Source organism: Balaenoptera ricei, chromosome 2 (assembly GCF_028023285.1).
Source record: "Balaenoptera ricei isolate mBalRic1 chromosome 2, mBalRic1.hap2, whole genome shotgun sequence".
Classification (NCBI taxonomy): domain Eukaryota; kingdom Metazoa; phylum Chordata; class Mammalia; order Artiodactyla; family Balaenopteridae; genus Balaenoptera; species Balaenoptera ricei.
The window spans coordinates 140,944,443-140,961,564 of NC_082640.1; the positions used below are offsets into that span (position 1 = coordinate 140,944,443).

General features: G+C 40.5%; 1 pseudogene; it reads right to left on the reverse strand.

Moving 5' to 3' along the window:
- Positions 1 to 307: 307 nt before the first annotated feature.
- LOC132360159 (large ribosomal subunit protein eL15-like) lies at positions 308 to 14,809 on the reverse strand (annotated as a pseudogene).
- Between the last annotated feature and the right edge of the window lie 2,313 nt (positions 14,810 to 17,122).

The following is a 17,122-nucleotide window of genomic DNA, read 5'->3' on the forward strand; positions in this document are numbered from 1 at the left end:
GGGTTCGAGCCCTGGTCTGGGAGGATCCCATGTGCCGCGGAGTGGCTAGGCCCGTGAGCCACAATTGCTGAGCCTGCGCGACTGGAGCCTGTGCTCCGCAACAAGAGAGGCCGCGATGGTGAGAGGCCCGTGCACCGCGATGAAGAGTGGCCCCTGCTTGCCGCAGCTAGAGAAAGCCCTTGCACAGAAACGAAAACCCAACACAGCCAAAAAAAAAAAAAAAAAAAAAAGACCAAAAAACACTTTTAAGTAGACATGAATGTCCTAAACTGTTTATTAGGTAAGAATTTTACAAACATTACTTGTATTAGTGATAGCGGTGGAGCTGGAGAGTATTGCTTCTTCTCCAAGCTGTGCAGCGAGAACCACGGATAGTGTGGTGGAACCTGCGGTTCTTTCTGCTTGCGCATGTCAGTCCCCGCAACTCCCTGTGCTTGTGGACTGGTTTGGTGATCCACTGGGTGTCAGGGTTTCTTCTGATAGCTTTATGGAATGGATCAATGAGGATAACCTCAAAGAATTTGCACGTAAAATCTTCACCAACCCAGTAAGAATTCAGGACCCTTAGGGCCCTACAGTGGCGTCCAGCTCACTCCTCAGCAGCAGACTGAAGGCTTCGAGCAAACTTCAGCTGGTTGACACCATGGTGGACAGGCGTGCCGTAGGTGGCACCCTTAGGAACTGGGCGTTTGCGGCCACTGCAGCACACGCGAATCCAGTATATGACATAACCTTGCTTGGCCTTGTACCCCAGCCTGCGTGACTCTTTGGGCCCGGTGTGGGGGGCAGCAGGGGGGCCTGGTGCAGTGCAGAGAGCTGGCAGTAACTGCCAGCACGCACCCTGAGCAGAAAGCACATCATGTCTGACTGCTTCTTCCTCCGTAGCTCCTGTATGTACTTGTAAGCGCCCACCTCGGCTCACCTGATGGCTGCCGCCAGACCTTGGTGGATATTGTATAGGAGAGAGTTTCTGCTCTTCTGTTAATCCTAGGAGATCTTTAGTGATCTGGGCACAGGACTGTTTCTTGCTCCACTCTCAGCAGTAGAGGGTTTTTTCCTTTACATTTTCCCCAGTTGCAATGGGTCATCACCAGTGCCCTGGATATTACAGGATTCTCTCTGCTCTTCCAATATCTTAAGTCTCTTCATCCATAGGGGAATAGGGACTGGATAAGGTTTGCACTTTTTTTTTTTGTCCACACCACACAGCATGTGGAATCTTAGTTCCCCCAGCAGGGATCAAACCCTCACTCCCTGCAGTAGAAGCTCAGAGTCTTAACCACTGGACCACCAGGGAAGTCCCAAGGGTTTGCATAGTGGTGGCCACTTCTCTTCATTCATGCCTCACTGAAGGAGGATTTGCCAGTTTCCTGCTCTGCTTCAATCATTCTTGTCAGCAGCTGGTGGAGGTTCATGGAGAAGATCCTGTGAGTATGTGTGAACTCCATTTGTGTCTACTGCTCTTACGGCTTTATCCTCTCATGGTAGTCCACACTCCAACTTTAGTGTTCATTATAAATATTAGCTGGATTCTTCCTACAGGCATCTATGGCACCTAGTGTCTTTTTTTCCCCCCAGTACTCTGCCATACGTGAGTCAGTGCTCATGTCCCATCTCTTCCTGGAAGGGTATGTCTTTTTTTGGGTTTCAGTCTTTTTGGTTGCATTATGACCTCAGGTCTTGAATGGGTTTAAGAAATATCATTATCTGGCATTTTCTTGTTGTTAGGATGGGAGTGAAACTCTTTCCAGCTTTCTACATTCTAGACAGAGGCAAACTCCTGTTTGCTTATTCTCAGGGTGGATTGAATCTTTTCCTTGTCAGAGAGCTATGGCTCCAACAATAGCAAACAAACTTATTTGATTTTGTTTCTGACCTGGGGAATTCCAACCTATGTCTCTAATCTCATTCCCCTTCCTGAGACTATTATTTAAGAACGTTGCAAAGCCTGCAACTTAAACAGAAACTTCACTGTTCTATGTTATGTACAATCTTCAGGAGTGGCAGAAAATACAAATCGAATTCCAAAACTCTATTAGCAAAGGTCTTAGAGACTCCTGTATTTTTATGTCCTAAGACATTGCTATTGACTTTAATGACAATGAACTCAGTTTTTCTTCTGAATTTCACTGACTCTCTTCTCATGGATTACTAACAGGCCAGCCATGCATCTAGGAATATTTCCCCCAATTTTAGAGTCCATCTTATCGCAAATAGACATGACCAAGTAGACATGCAGGGAATTCATATAGTACACACAGTCTTATCAGCAACTATGAGTAGCCTTTCCTAAACATCTAAATATTCCTTTTATGACCTAAAACTTGAAGATCTGGCCTTTGGAAGAAATATAACAGAAAGACAGCTCTTGAACCCTGGTGGAAAAGACCCTATTAGCTAACTAGAATGGTAGTGATATTCCAAAGCATTGTTCCTTGGATTCATGCCTCTTAATTAAAGAGGCATAAACCATCCTTGAATCACTGCAATAAAGTCACTGCAGGAGAACTCAAACTGAAGATTCTTAAGAACCCTCCAAAGTAGAAAGTCTTTGGAAAGAGACACCATTCATCCAAGACTTCCAGATAAAACAGAAGACTACATGAGACATAGACAGCTTCTACCCAAGATCCACTGAACAAGACCATATATTGTCATGTTTTAACCTGTATTCTTTTGATTTTTGTTTTTATAGCTATCTTATTGCCTCTTTTGCTGATATAAGGCTACCTTTATCTATGTTCCCTATAAAGCCTCAATTTTTTAAAAAAAAATTTATTTATTTATTTATTTATTTTTGGCGTGTTGGGTCTTTGTTGCTGTGCGTGGGCTTTCTCTAGTTGTGGAGAGCGGGGGCTACTCTTTGTTGCGGTGCACGGGCTTCTCATTGCGGTGGCTTCTCTTGTTGCGGAGCACGGGCTCTAGGCACGCAGTCTTCAGTAGTTGCAGCATGTGGGCTCAGTAGTTGTGGCACGCGGGCCCTAGAGCATGTGGGCTCAGTAGTTGTGGCACACGGGCTCTAGGGCGTGCGGGCATCAGTAGTTGTGGCGCGCAGGCTCAGTAGTTGTGGTGCACGGGCTTAGTTGCTCTGCAGCATGTGGGATCTTCCTGGACCAGGGATTGAACCTGTGTCCTCTGCATTGGCAGGCAGACTCTTGACCACTGTGCCACCAGGGATGTCCCTTTGCTAATGATCTTGCTACTTGCAAATTTCATTGCCTGGCCCTGGATCATTCTTGATTCATGGAGCCAAAATATTACAACACTATGTGACAATGCCTTAGGGGGTATCTTGACTAAAAACAGATCTAAGGGGACCCTTTAAGACTGGTATTGGATTAGTATAGAAAGGGCTACTAGACACTCCTTGCAAACTAAATGGGAACTTGTTATGTTGGTAAACTGATAGTTCCTGTCCTCACACAGAGCCCATTTTGGCCTATTCGTTTCCCTCTCAGAACAAGACGTTATTAGATAATGTAAATCAAGGAGAAAACTTTGGTTTTGATTGGAGAATTGAAACTCTAACTGCCCAAGGGGAATTCTGGACTGATTTCTTCTCTCTTTCAGCATCTTCCCTTCATATTTCATAAGAAGTATAGAAAGTAGGGAAATCTTGTGGCCCAGAGGTCTACCAAGGCTATAGATCTCATCCAAGAGGTTCATGAAATTGGACAGGCATTGGTTCAGAATAGAGCATTTTAGATACAATATTGGCCTCTTGAATGGTATCTTCTGCTGGTTTTGGAAAAAATGTTGTATTGTTGTATTTATATTCCTGCAGACCTCTTTGGGATCTTTAATATTGTTAAAAAGCTCTAGGAAGCAAACAAAGACATTATGAAATTAGGCAATTTGGCTAATATTCCATACCTGGTTCTATAGACTCTTCATATTGGAGATGAGATCTTTTTTCTTAGTTTAATTTGGGTAATATTGGATCCTGGCTGAAAAGTGGACTACAAACTCTGATCATAAATCCTTCTCTTAGTATTTGTTTGTGCTGTGGTGTTCAGATGAGTGGTATTCTTAGTCGAAGTCCCATTGTGTAGTCACTGATCCATCAAATGATCCAACAAATGACCATCCAAAGAACAAATAGAAAAACTTTACACTTAAGGAGGTTGAAAAGAAACCTTAAGAAACATGATACTCAGTCATGACACCTCGGAGTAGTGAACATCTGGGTTGATCATACTCCCAGATGTTAAGGGCCTACCCTTCAGCTCAGGTTTATGAATGACCATAACAATGAGAAATGAAACTATCTGTGTATAAACAGTATGTCTTCTACATTAATGTAACTTAACTATTTAATTGTCTTCATCTATATTTATTATTTCAGGAAACTCTTAACCAAGAAGATAAAAACTGCAAATACCTGTATTTCCCATTTTAAGAACTTCCCTAAAAACCCATTTAAATAAACATCTAAGTGTTTAATACATAACATCAAATGATGATTTATTCTCCAAGACTCTTTAAAACTCTTGCCTCAGAACCCTTACCTTGGGCTTCCCTGGTGGCACAGTGGTTAAGAATCCACCTGCCAATGCAGGGGATACGGGTTCGAGTCCTGGTCCGGGAAGATCCCACATGCCATGGAGCAACTAAGCCCGTGTGCCACAACTATTGAACCTGTGCTCTAGAGCCCACGAGCCACAACTACTGAGAGCCCACATGCCACAACTACTGAAGCCCGCACGCCTAGAGCCTGTGCTCCGCAACAAGAGAAGCTACTGCAATAAGAAGCCCGTGCACCGCAACGAAGAGTAGCCCCCACTCGCTGCAACTAGAGAAAGTCCGCACGCAGCAACGAAGACCCAGCGCAATCAAAAATAATACACAAATAAAATAAATAAATAAAAATAAAACTTAAAAAAAACCCCTTACCTTGCTGTATACACCAATCCTAAACTATTATATCATCATCCTTCCCCAATATTAATTAAACCATCCCCTTATTTGAAGACTTGCCTTAAACCAAAACCCCAAACCTCATAAACATTCCAACTTTGCCTTTCCACTTCAAAATACAACTAAGACTCTGTCAGTGTAGTGCTTTCCTTTTACTACAGTAAGCAATAAACTCAGCTTTGCTTTATGAACAGACTATTTCGGCAGTGTTTTGAGGGAGTCAGCATTTGACAATATTTAGCAGCAGGCATAGCATACTTGCCAGTCTGAAGACATACTGGCTGTGTCCCTAGAGCAGGCTCCTGGAAGCTCTGGCTGTGCCTGACAATAACCCTTTAGCTGTTGGATTGTGAAGGAGGTAAGGAAGGCTCCTTGGGTAGAGGAGAGGGAAGGTGGCCAGGTCTAGTGGGCGAAGGACAGTGCTTAAAGCAGTGTCTGTTTACCAATTAGAAGTTTTTCAATATTTTAAAAATTGGTTAAAACATTGTACTACCTTTACGGGTGGGTACCAGTTAAATATTAGTCCTTGGTGAACTGATCATGGTAGACCAGATGGAAAAAAGATGACTCGTGGAAGCCAATGTGGATAGATGACCATTCAAGGGAACAGATGTCTTTGTCTGTTGAAGGTCTTGCCAAGCTGTAAGCTCCCCCAGAACTTAAAAGTAACCCTTTGCAGAGCTAAAAACAACAACAACAACCCTCAGGAAAGTGGGACATCAAATCGGTTACGATTAGGTTTTTGCCATTTGGTTGAATAGGAATTCAATATAGACATTATATATAGCTCAAAAGAAATAAAAGTTACACTTTTTGGGTACTCTTCAATTTTTGAATTGAGATTCAAAAGTGCTATGTATACATCTTTATACAAATGGTATTACTATTTCTTTCCATAATAATATGTCTATGATATAACTATCTTCATTCTTTAATATGGTGGCACAGTATTTTATTGTATGAATGCACTATAATTGAAATAACCACTCCTATGATGGGCATTTACATTGCTATAGTTGTGTTGTCATGATAAACAACGCTGCACCAAAACATCATTTTACATACATCTGAGGAAAAATTCCCAAGGTAGAATTTGAATCAGATATTACCTAAGTATCTATCAAAAAGTTTGCGCCAATTTACATTACACATCAACATATATGAAAATGAGTGTTTCCTCTTATTGTTACCACCACTTGGTATTGTAAATTTTGATGTATTTGCCAATCTGCTAGGTGGAAAACAATATCCTTTTCAAAATGTTTATTTATTTAAGTAGGAGCAAAGTTGAACATACTTTCATATTTTTAGTGACCGTGTGTGTGTGTTGCTGTTTGTTCATATCCTTTGCCTACCTTTAAAATTTCTGTTGTTCATTTCGATGACATTTGAGTTCTTTGTCTATTGAGGAATTTATTCTCTAATCTGTTTTTTGTATTAAACGTTTTCTCACACTTTTTTTGGACTTGATTTATGGTAATTTTGCTTTGTGGAAGTTTAATATTTATATTCAGTCAGATTGCTAACTTTTTTCTTTTTTTTTTTCTAGATTCAATATCATACTTACAAAGTCTTTTCTACTCCCAAAATATTGTTTTTTGAAATGTCAGTCATGTTCTATTATTTTTGTGGACCCTTTTTTCTGTTTGAATCTTTGATATATTTGAAAGTCATTTTAATGTAATACGTGAGGTAGTGATCCAGCTTTATTTTTTTTGAAAGGCTCTCACTTTCTACTTGTTCTATATTGAGTTTTCTGGGATTGATTGCTTACTTGTTTGGAATCTTTAATGACATTTTCCAAAGGCTTTGTTAATGAGAGTGCTTAAAATTCCACTTTACTGGTAGTCTTTAGCAATTCATTCTGCATACTGTTTTCCCACAATTGCTGGCTGACGGCAATGAGAAAAAAAAATTCTATTGAAACTAGAACAGACTGCAGCTGCCTTCACATAGTATGGGGGTGGCATGATTCAAAACGGGAAAGATGGCTCTTTGTTTTAAAAAATATCTTGGCTGACTTTTTGGATGGGAAAGGTGAAGCCCCTCTCTCTCCATCCACCTCACCCCAGGGCATAGTCCAGAAGCTGTGGGTGAATTGCTTTGCATGAGAAAAGTAAAAGGAAATTGAGGGTCAGAGGCTGGCATCTAGGAGAACCAGGGGCTGGGAAAAGGATCTTGGGAGAGAGGTGGGAGAAGACGGCAATAAGCCAGAGCCTGAGGGAGAATATGGCCAGCAAGAAACAGCCCACCAGGGAGAATGGGTAGTGGCTTTTTAGATCAGCAATATTTAATATTCCATTTTAAGTTGTTTCTTACGTTTCACTAATGCAATCATCTTCTTTTACCCTTCACCCCCTACAAAAACCTATTATACACCAGCTTGTATTAGTGGTACTCTGTGGGGAGTGAAGAAAGTGGGGGTGGTATTGCCCATCACGGCAGAGAGAGATGGCAGCAGCTACCAGGATACAGGGGGCTACAGGCTTCAGAATGGACTCACCAGATAAGCCCACCCCATCCCCAACTTCCCTACTCCCAGCACACACAAAGAATGTAAGCTCCATGAGGACAGGACTTTTTTTTTAATCTGTGTTTTTCTTGCTTTATCTCTAGTGTCTAGAATAGAGCTCGACACACAATAGTCACTCAATAAAAAAATGTTGGAATGAATGAAAATCCCACCAGAGATTCTGTTACCGAGTCCAACCTCACTCTGCTCGTTGCACAGCAGGCCAATAAATGGGGGGATGAAGTGCTGAGGCAAGGAATACGACTTTATTCGGAAAGCCGGCAGACTAAGATGGTGGACTAGGGTCCCCAAAAAACCAACGTATCGGGGTCTGGATGCCAGTTTCTTTTATACCGTCAAAGAGGGAGTAAAGTAAAAAGGCAGAATAGGGAGGGAGAGGTGGTGAGGAAGTAAGGTAAAAAGGGCCATCAGTCTTGCAAAACATCTCCTGGAATGGCCAGCATCGGGAGGGGACGAGTTAATTTCTTCTTTTCTGCAGCCATTCACAGGTGGGCAGGGTCAGATTGTCTAACTGTGAGCTGAACAAAGGCACTTTAGTTTAACATTCAGGCAGAGGGACAGGGTTCCCTGAGGCAGGCCATTATGTATGATTATAATAACAAAAGCAATGAAAAGCAAAGGTTAAAGTCATAGAAACAGATCCAACATGGAGTCGAAATTGGCTCTTCCCTGTTACAATTCTGGATTGTGTAGTATTTAGAATGAGGGTTTTAGCCAGCGCATTTAGATGTTAAAGAAAAGGTGAACCCAGAATGCTGGACACTTGGGATTCTGACTTTGATTTATCAGCCTGGAATCCTGCCTGCTTTACCTCTGGTTTCTCACGTGAGATGTCCCTGCGTCACAGATGTCCCCGTGAGATGGATAAGCAATTTGTGACACTGCAGTGATGGAGAGGTCCTTAACATCTTCTTTAATTACTTCCTAAATGGAATCACCTGCTGAAAATGGATCTTCCACTACATATTATTGTAACAGGGAAGAGCCAAATCTGACTACATGTTGGATCTCTTTCTTTCACTTTAACCTTTGCTTTCCTTTGCTTTTGTTCACTAAAAAGATACTGTCTATACACAGTGACCTGCCTTGGGGAACACCGCCCTCTGCCTGAATGTTAAACCAAAGTGCCTTTGTTCAGGGAAGCACCCTGACCTTGTTCACCTGTGGATGGCTGCAAGAAAGAAGAAATGAAGACATCTCCCTGAGGCTGGCCATTCCAGGGGATATTTGCAAAACTTATGGCCTTTTTACTTTACTTCCTCATCTCCTCCCCCTCTCTGTTCTATAAAAGAAACTGGCATCCAAACCCCGATAAGATGGTTTTTTGGAGACACTAGTCTGTCATCTTCTTGGTCTGCCGACTTTCGGAATAAAGTCGTATTCCTTGCCTCAGCACCTCGTCTCCTGATTTATTGGTCTGTCCTGCGGGAGCAGAGTGAGCTTGGACTCGGTAACGTTATCATGACACTTACTATATAACTCAATTAAATCAACCCCTTAAGGGTGTTGTTCTTACAATGAGGTGGCTTGGGGGCTCAAAGGCAGCTTTTAGCCGGAAGTGTATTCTCCCTTATGGGGTCATTTAAGTTTTGGAAGAGAGAAGCTGCAGGAGGGGAGGGCCTTAGTTCTCAAGTCCTAGTGTGACCATGGTGAAGGGGGGTCACTCTCAATAAGGAATGGCCTCTGTGAGTCCAGAGAGATGAGAATTGGGACTTTAATGAAGAATTCTTTCAGAATTGTGGATGCCTTCCCACAACTGTGATTGGCTGATCCTCAGTGACCAGGTGAAGCTGTGACTGCTCCGCGCTGAGTGTGAAATGCACGTGTGCAAGTATTCTACTAAGGTTAGGAATGGCCCGGGGATTTGGTGGTTTGGGGCTTGGAGGGGGGGCTACGATTGCAGGATGGCTAAAATATTTGAGGACAATTATGTGGCCTCAAGGAGGAGAGAGATGGTGACTGAGGGACTTGACCACTGATTCTTTGAACACACACAAGTCTCTATGATCCTCTGAGTTGCAGTTTCCTTGTGCATAAAATGGAATAATACCTACCCCATTGGGTTTTGGCGAGGTTTAGAGATAATCTACCAATGGATACCTTGCTGAGTGATAGGCACACAGGAAACACTGAATAAATGGTAGCTATTACGTTTATAAATGTTTCTCAGATTTGCTTAGGAAAAACTATATGGCAGGCAGTTCAGGAAAGTCCAAGTAAAGGGCTTGTGGGAGGCCAAATTATTAACATATTAATACAGATACAAAGTACATGATTGGCACCTCTCTTCTCCCCCAATACATGAAGTGAGGCAAGAGGTCATCCATTCGTACATTCACCAGAGTGGAAACATGGCACAGAATGAAGGGTGTGACTCTGTTTTTCAATTGTCTGAAACTTGTTTTAAAAGACAGATTTATTTTCTTGGCAGAGCCTCATGAACTAAAGTAACTAATAATGAGTAATCAGGATGATAATAATAATTAGCATTTTGGGAGACTTAACTATGTGGCAGGCTCTGTGCTGAGCAACCTCCTGGCGTTTTCCCCCATCCATCGGCCCTGAGAAATACATGCTTTCCCGTTCTGGTTCTGGAGGTAGTAGATGAACTGGATCAAGGAACTTTATGTTTACCCTGTTAAATTTAATCGAATTAGGTTTGGCCAGTTGCAGCAGGCAGTTATAATCTTTTTGTGATCTATTCAGTCATTTACCATTATTGGTCTTTTCCATCTTCAAGTTGCCCGAAAATTTGATCATTGGGCCACAGATACCCTCATTCAAGTTGCCAATAAAAGCATGAACTAGTTTAGCAACAAGGATAAAGCTCTACTGAATTCTTTTGGAAACTTCTCTCTGGAGTGACTTTGATTCATAACTCAGCATTCTTTGGGTTTGGCTCTACTTATGCTTTAAAGCGGTTCAGATTTATCCATCTTGTTCAAAAGGGTATCATGATTGCTGAAATGTAGATTTATAATATCTATAGCAGGTCTGTGATTCCTACCACACCACTAATCTTAGGAAAAAAAAAATTGTCATGAGTGTTCTTGAATTCAGGGTAGTTCCTAGTGATCACAACTTCAAGTGTTTAATATTTTTTAAAAATTTTACTGAGGACTTCCCTGGTGGCACAGTGGTTAAGAATCTGCCTGCCAATGCAGGGGACATGGGTTTGAGCCCTGGTCCGGGAAGATACCCCATGCCGCAGAGAAACTAAGCTTGTGCACCACAACTACTGAGCCTGCACTCTAGAGCCCATGCTCCGCAACAAGAGAAGCCACCGCAATGAGAAGCTCGCGCACCACAACAAAGAGTAGCCCATGCTCGCCACAACTAGAGAAAACCCGTGCACAGCAACGAAGACACAACGCAGCCAAAAAAAAAAAAAGTATCGTAGTTCATTTACAACGTGTTAATTTCTGCTGTACAGCAGTTATTCAGTTATACATATATATACATTCTTTTTCATATTCTTTTCCATTATAATTTATCATAGGTTACTGAATATAGTTCCCTATGCTATCTTAATATCTTTAAAATAATTGATTCTAGAATTTTTTTCTAGAATCAGTGGTGGGCTTTCCTTACCTCTTTGGTTTTATAAAACTCATATTCTGCCCTTTGTTGAAAATCAGGAATGAAAAAAAAGTATTCTTCAGATTTCTGGCACCTTTTCTCTTTTTAGTGAGATGCCATTGATGATCTTAGAAGAGTTTCAAAAAATAAATAAAACTGGAAATTGGATTTTAAGGCATTGAATTAATTGGAAGAAAATAAAAGTCAGATCTGAGATTTCATAATGCTTTTCCTTAATGTGTTCAAAGCACCTTTTTGTTTTGAATTCAGCCACAAGAATAAGAATTTCAGTACAGGAGGAAATTTATGTGTAGACAGCTTTTGGCTTATTTCTGGCATGCCTCCTTTCTGTCAGGTGGTTGTTTTATAACAGCACAATTTATTGAACTTGGCTCCATGCTTACTCATACTTATATGCAAGTCATGCTGTTTCAAATATGTCTTTGATGATTACAATTGACTGGATATTTAAGATTATCAGAAAAGGAACATCATAAGAGTTGTACCTAATAAAGAGCTTCAACTATAAGTGTTTAAAGTCTTTTCATTCTAATGTTTTATTCTTAAAGTATAAGAGGCCTGGAAGAGGCCTAATTCCCTGAACTCAGCTTTGGTTTGCCCATATGCATAATTGAGCTTCTCTTTCTTATCCTGAGAATCAGGTACAGAACACTAGAATCTGCAGCACTGCCAAGTATCTCTACCTAGTACTGTGTATGACAGTTTAACACACATCCTAGCCAGGAAAGACTCTGAACTTGCTGCTTGGAGCCTGGGTGGCAGGGACCTCGGATGGATTATGTAGCCCATTTCTAGAGGAATATCAAAAGAGATCACCCGGGCTTCCCTGGTGGCGCAGTGGTTGAGAATCTGCCTGCTAATGCAGGGGACACGGGTTCAAGCCCTGGTCTGGGAAGGTCCCACATGCCGCGGAGCAACTAGGCCCGTGAGCCACAATTACTGAGCCTGCGCGTCTGGAGCTTGTGCTCTGCAACAAGAGAGGCCGCGATAATGAGAGGCCCGCGCACCGCGATGAAGAGTGGCCCCCACTTGCTGCAACTAGAGAAAGCCCTCACACACAAACGAAGACCCAACACAGCCATAAATAAATAAATAAACCCAAAAGTTTAAAAAAAAAACAGAAGAACATATGATGCTTTAAAAAAAAAAAAAAAAAAACAGATCACCCCAACTTTGGAAAGTTTAGTAGTATCTGGGCTGCTTTTTTAAACACCAAGATCAAAGTCAATCATAGAGGCATTCCTTACATTGTGGCACAGATGTGTTTATGAAAAGTTGGTAGAAGTTGATTTGCAGATTGGATTCTATTTTTAAGGCGCTCTGGTGGCTTAATAGTTGAAAGGGTGTATTAAGATCTTTCTTCTGTAGTGTGAAAGAACACTCTCTTATATATCTTCTGTATACCTATGGATTTTTATTTGATAATTTTTCTTAAAATGGATTAAAAAAAAAAAAAGCCTGACTCTGCTTCTTTTTTTTTTTTTTTAATATTTATTTATTTATTTGGTTGCACCGGGTAGGCTCCTTAGTTGTGGCTCGCGGGCTCCTTAGAGACTCTGCTTCTTTAAGACACACTGTGAAAACAATGGTCCTTTCTGGAAGCCAGTATTTCAGGGCCAGATGCCCTGAAATCTGACATTTGGCATGTATGAATGTTGAAGGCACTTTCTTTAGGGGTACATTACCCTGTTTCTAAGAAAAATATATATTATAATTATAATTGTCTAAAATAGTTACTGATCTTTTAAAATATGGTGGTTTGAGAAACATTAAGTAAACATTAAATAAAACTTTATTTTAAAAGCCATCAGAAATTTCTTTTCTAGCTGGGTTTAGATAATATCTGCCAGATAACAATATGATTTTATGTTAAGTGATTTAAAGAGAACAAAATTATATATTTGGTAATATCAATATAATCATAAATAATATAAAACTCCCATGATTTGGATCACATGAGTTTGGATTTTAAGGTAAGGTGACTATATCATATGTGATTACTGTAGATAGCAATTGTTCTCAGCTCTGGCTGTATATTAAAATAACTGAGGAGTTTTGAAAAGACACTGACGCCTGGGACCCACACCCAGAGATTCTGACTTAATTGGTCTGGGAAGTAGACCAGACACTACGTTGTCAAAGGTCCACAGGTGTCCTAATGTACAGTCAAGGCTGGGAACTACTGTTACAATCTCTTGCAACCTAAAGTGTGGTCTGTGAATGGTATTAGCCTGACTTAGAACTTTTAAAATTCAGACTCTCAGGCCCCACCTCAAACCTTCTGCATCAGAATCTGCATTTTAACTAGATCTTGAGGAGATTCATCTGCGGTATGTTTTTTTCATGGCACTTTGATTGTAAAAGTGCTCTCATAGTCATTCTTTTGTTCATCCATTTATTAATTTAATATTATTATTATTATTTGGTCCATTTTTTAAGTATCTGATGAGGACAAACACTGCTCTACCTACTGGGAAACATAAAAGTATGAATAAGATTTGGGCCTTCCTTTCCAGGAACTTTTGAAGGACCAGGGTCGGGGTAGGGTAGAGACATGGGAGCAGATTCAGGACTAGAGCTGTAATCTGGCTGTAAGATAGAATTGTCTATAGTCTTCTGGGAAGAAAACTGGAAAGTAAAACCCCTCCCCACTCCACCCCACTTTCACCCAGGGACTGGGATTTGAGCTGGGTTTCTGAAATAGAAGTAGGTAAGGCCAGCGGTTTTTAAAGTATGGTTACTGGACCAGCAGTGTCGGCCTCACTTGGGGACTTGTTAGAAATGCTAGTTCTTGGGCCCTTCGCAGATGTAATGAATCACAAACTCTGAGGGTAGGGACCAGCAGTTTGTGTTTTAATAAGCCCTCCATTGGATTTGATACACACTTAAGTTTGAAAACAGTGGCTGTAAGCATTTTCCAGACAGAGGAGATGGGAAGGAGCACTGAAGGCCATTGGAAAAGTGTGTCCCCAAACCAGAATAAAGCTCACTCACAGTGTACCATGAAGTTTTTCATGGCTTGAACATAGCGTGTTGACTGTACTTGGAATTTCGCAACAGTTTTGCTCAACATTTTGTTCCATGTATCTTTATTGTCTTTCTCTTTTCGGGTCATTTGGTCATAAGGCATTTTAATTTTATGATTGTGATTATTCATCACATTTAGAAAGAGAACTTTGTGTTTGGTTGTATGATAGTTTGATTGTTTTCTTTTTTGAAAATCAAACTCTGAAGTTGGCTGAACACTCTTTTTATTATACTGAAAACATTGTGATTTCTATAGAAATGCATGGGAAAACCACAGTATATGGACTTCCTCATTTATCTTTAAATGAACTTACTTTAAATGGTCTTTCTTGTTGGGGACCTGGATTTACATTGTCTATGACGTTATGGGGTAGGGAGCGTCTGTATAAACCCAAACCTCATCAATTTTAGTGATATCAGTTTTCCCCTTTTTAATATTTTCTTATCATAATATCCGGGAAAGAGCACATACTTTTTTTTTTAACCTTTCTTTCTCTCCTTCTCAAGTTGAAGTGCTAATTAGTACCTTGGAAGCCAAATGAAGGTCACTGAGAGAGGACAAGGGTCTGGATAATAACCCATGAAATGGAGCTCAAAGAAAATTCCCCCTTGAAAGCTGGAAGGGATCACAGAGATCAAATAATTCAGCTGTCTCACATCGGAGGCCTCTGAGGGTTTAAATGAGTTGCTCAGAGTCACACTGCTAATGGGGAAGCTGGAACCAGAGACCATGTTTCCAAACTCCTTGTTTAGTGTTCTTTCTATTACATCACTGATGCACAGAAGACTGTATCCCCATGGGGGGAAAACACAAACTGTATGTGAGTGGCTGTCGAACGTAACGATTGATTTTTCCCTTTGCAGTTTGTAAGGGGCTAGTCATACACCAGATCACATCCAATTTGATGGCTTTAACTATGTATTGGTCGTTATCTCCAAAATCCTCTTTGGAATGAGTTAGATGTGAGTAGATGATAAAAAGAGATAAGGAAATCAATCAATCCAATGTTGATTTCCTTACTGAGGCCCAGGCTTTATGTTTAATAACCTCCTGAACAGGTCCACCTGGACATTCCATATAGGCATTAGAGAATAAACACGTCCCCATTTGAATGCATATTCTCTCCTAAAACTTGCTTCTCCCACCCCTTATATTTTATCATTATTCACTCAGGACCTTTAGGATCATTCTCAACTCTTCTTTCTCTCACCCCACACATCAACTCAATCGCCAACTCTCTCAATTTTATCTCCTGTCAATCTTACATCTTAAACAGTTTCCAAATCCAATGCTTCCTCACCACCTGCACTTCCATTGTCTTAAGTCAGGCCACTCTTACCCCTTATCAAAGCTCCTGCAGCAGGCTTTGTCCTCTTTTTCCTGCCCCCAATCTCATAGTTGGACATTTCTCTTTCACACTATTTTCAGAGTGAACTTTCTTAAAGTGCAAGGTTTATCACGCCACAAACTATGTTTAAAACCTACAATAATTCCCCATCCATAATAGGATAAACCTTAGCATAGTACACACAACTTTCTATGATTTGGCCTCTGCTTACCGCTTTATCCCGACCTCTGATCCCTCTTCCTTACATGCTTACCCATGCTCCAGTAAGATCAGGCTGCTTGCAGCCAACCAGACAGGCTTTTCCTGCCTGGTGAAACACTATTCATTTAGCACATCTCAGACGTCACCTTCTCATTGACATTATCTCTGATGTCGCTCCATTCTCCTCCACAGCTAGAGTGAAATACCTTTCTGTCCGCATCTCTGTACCTTACATATCTTCTGTACTCTCATATAATTTTCCCCAACATTTAATCATGAAAATTTTCAAGTAGACAGAAAAGCTGAAAGAATTTTGCATGATTTTACAATTAACATTTTACTGTGCTTACTTTGTCACCACTCTATCTACCCATCAATCCATCTTTTTAAAAAACGCATTTCAACGTAAGTTGCAGATATCAATATACTTCCTTCCAAATAATTCAGAATACGTATCATTCAGAGTTCATACATAGCATGTGGAGTTCTGTGTTTGTCTGCAGTTCTTTGTTTTTTAAATGTCAGGTAAAATTTACATACAATGAAATGCACACATCTTAAGTGTCCCATGAGATCCACTAAATACATACACGTGAGCAACCTAAACCCTTCCTACATACAGACCATTACCATTACTCTGGAAAGTTCACTCATGATCCTGCTCAGGAAATCTCTGCTGCCTCTTCTCTCAGAGGCAATGACTATTCTGATTTTCTTCCAGCTAGTTCTCTGTGTTATAGAACTTTATATAAAAGGAATCATACAGTATATATGCTTTCATGTAAGACTTCTCTCATTCAGCATATTTTTGAGATTCATACATTTTGTTGTATGTATCAGAAGCTCATTTTAAAAAGTATTACTGATATTCCATTGTATGGATATATCACAGTTTTTAAAAAATCCATTATCCAACAGATGCTCACTTGGGCTGTTTCTAGTTTCTGACTATTATGGATAAAGCTACTGTGAATATTCTTGTACAAGTTTTTTTGGGATATATGTCTTCAATTCTTTTGGGTAAATGTTAGGATTGGAATTTATGGTCATAGAATATTTATATTTAGTTTTGAAACAAACTGCCAGATTTTCCCTAAAGTGGTTTTACCATTTTATAATCCTACCAAAAATGTGTTGCTTCACATCTTCACTAGCATTAGGTGCTATGAGACTTTTAACATTTAGCCATTCTGGTAGGATGTGTAATGGTATCTCATTTCAGTCTCATATAATTTTTGGTTTATTGGTCTGTCTCTAGAGAGAGAGACAGGCACTTTAGTCACTTCTATATTTCCTGAGCCTAATAACGTCTGACACAGAATAGTGTCTGCAGTGGGAGACCAGTCATTCACTCTGGCAGCAATCCACCTGGCTGCCATATGTAGGAACATACACAGTAGATAATTGGATTGATCTCTAGGTGAAGAAAAAGGGGTCTGAGAATTCTGTCAATAGCATGATAGAACTGAGGAACCATTGGGTCTGTCTGGGCTGT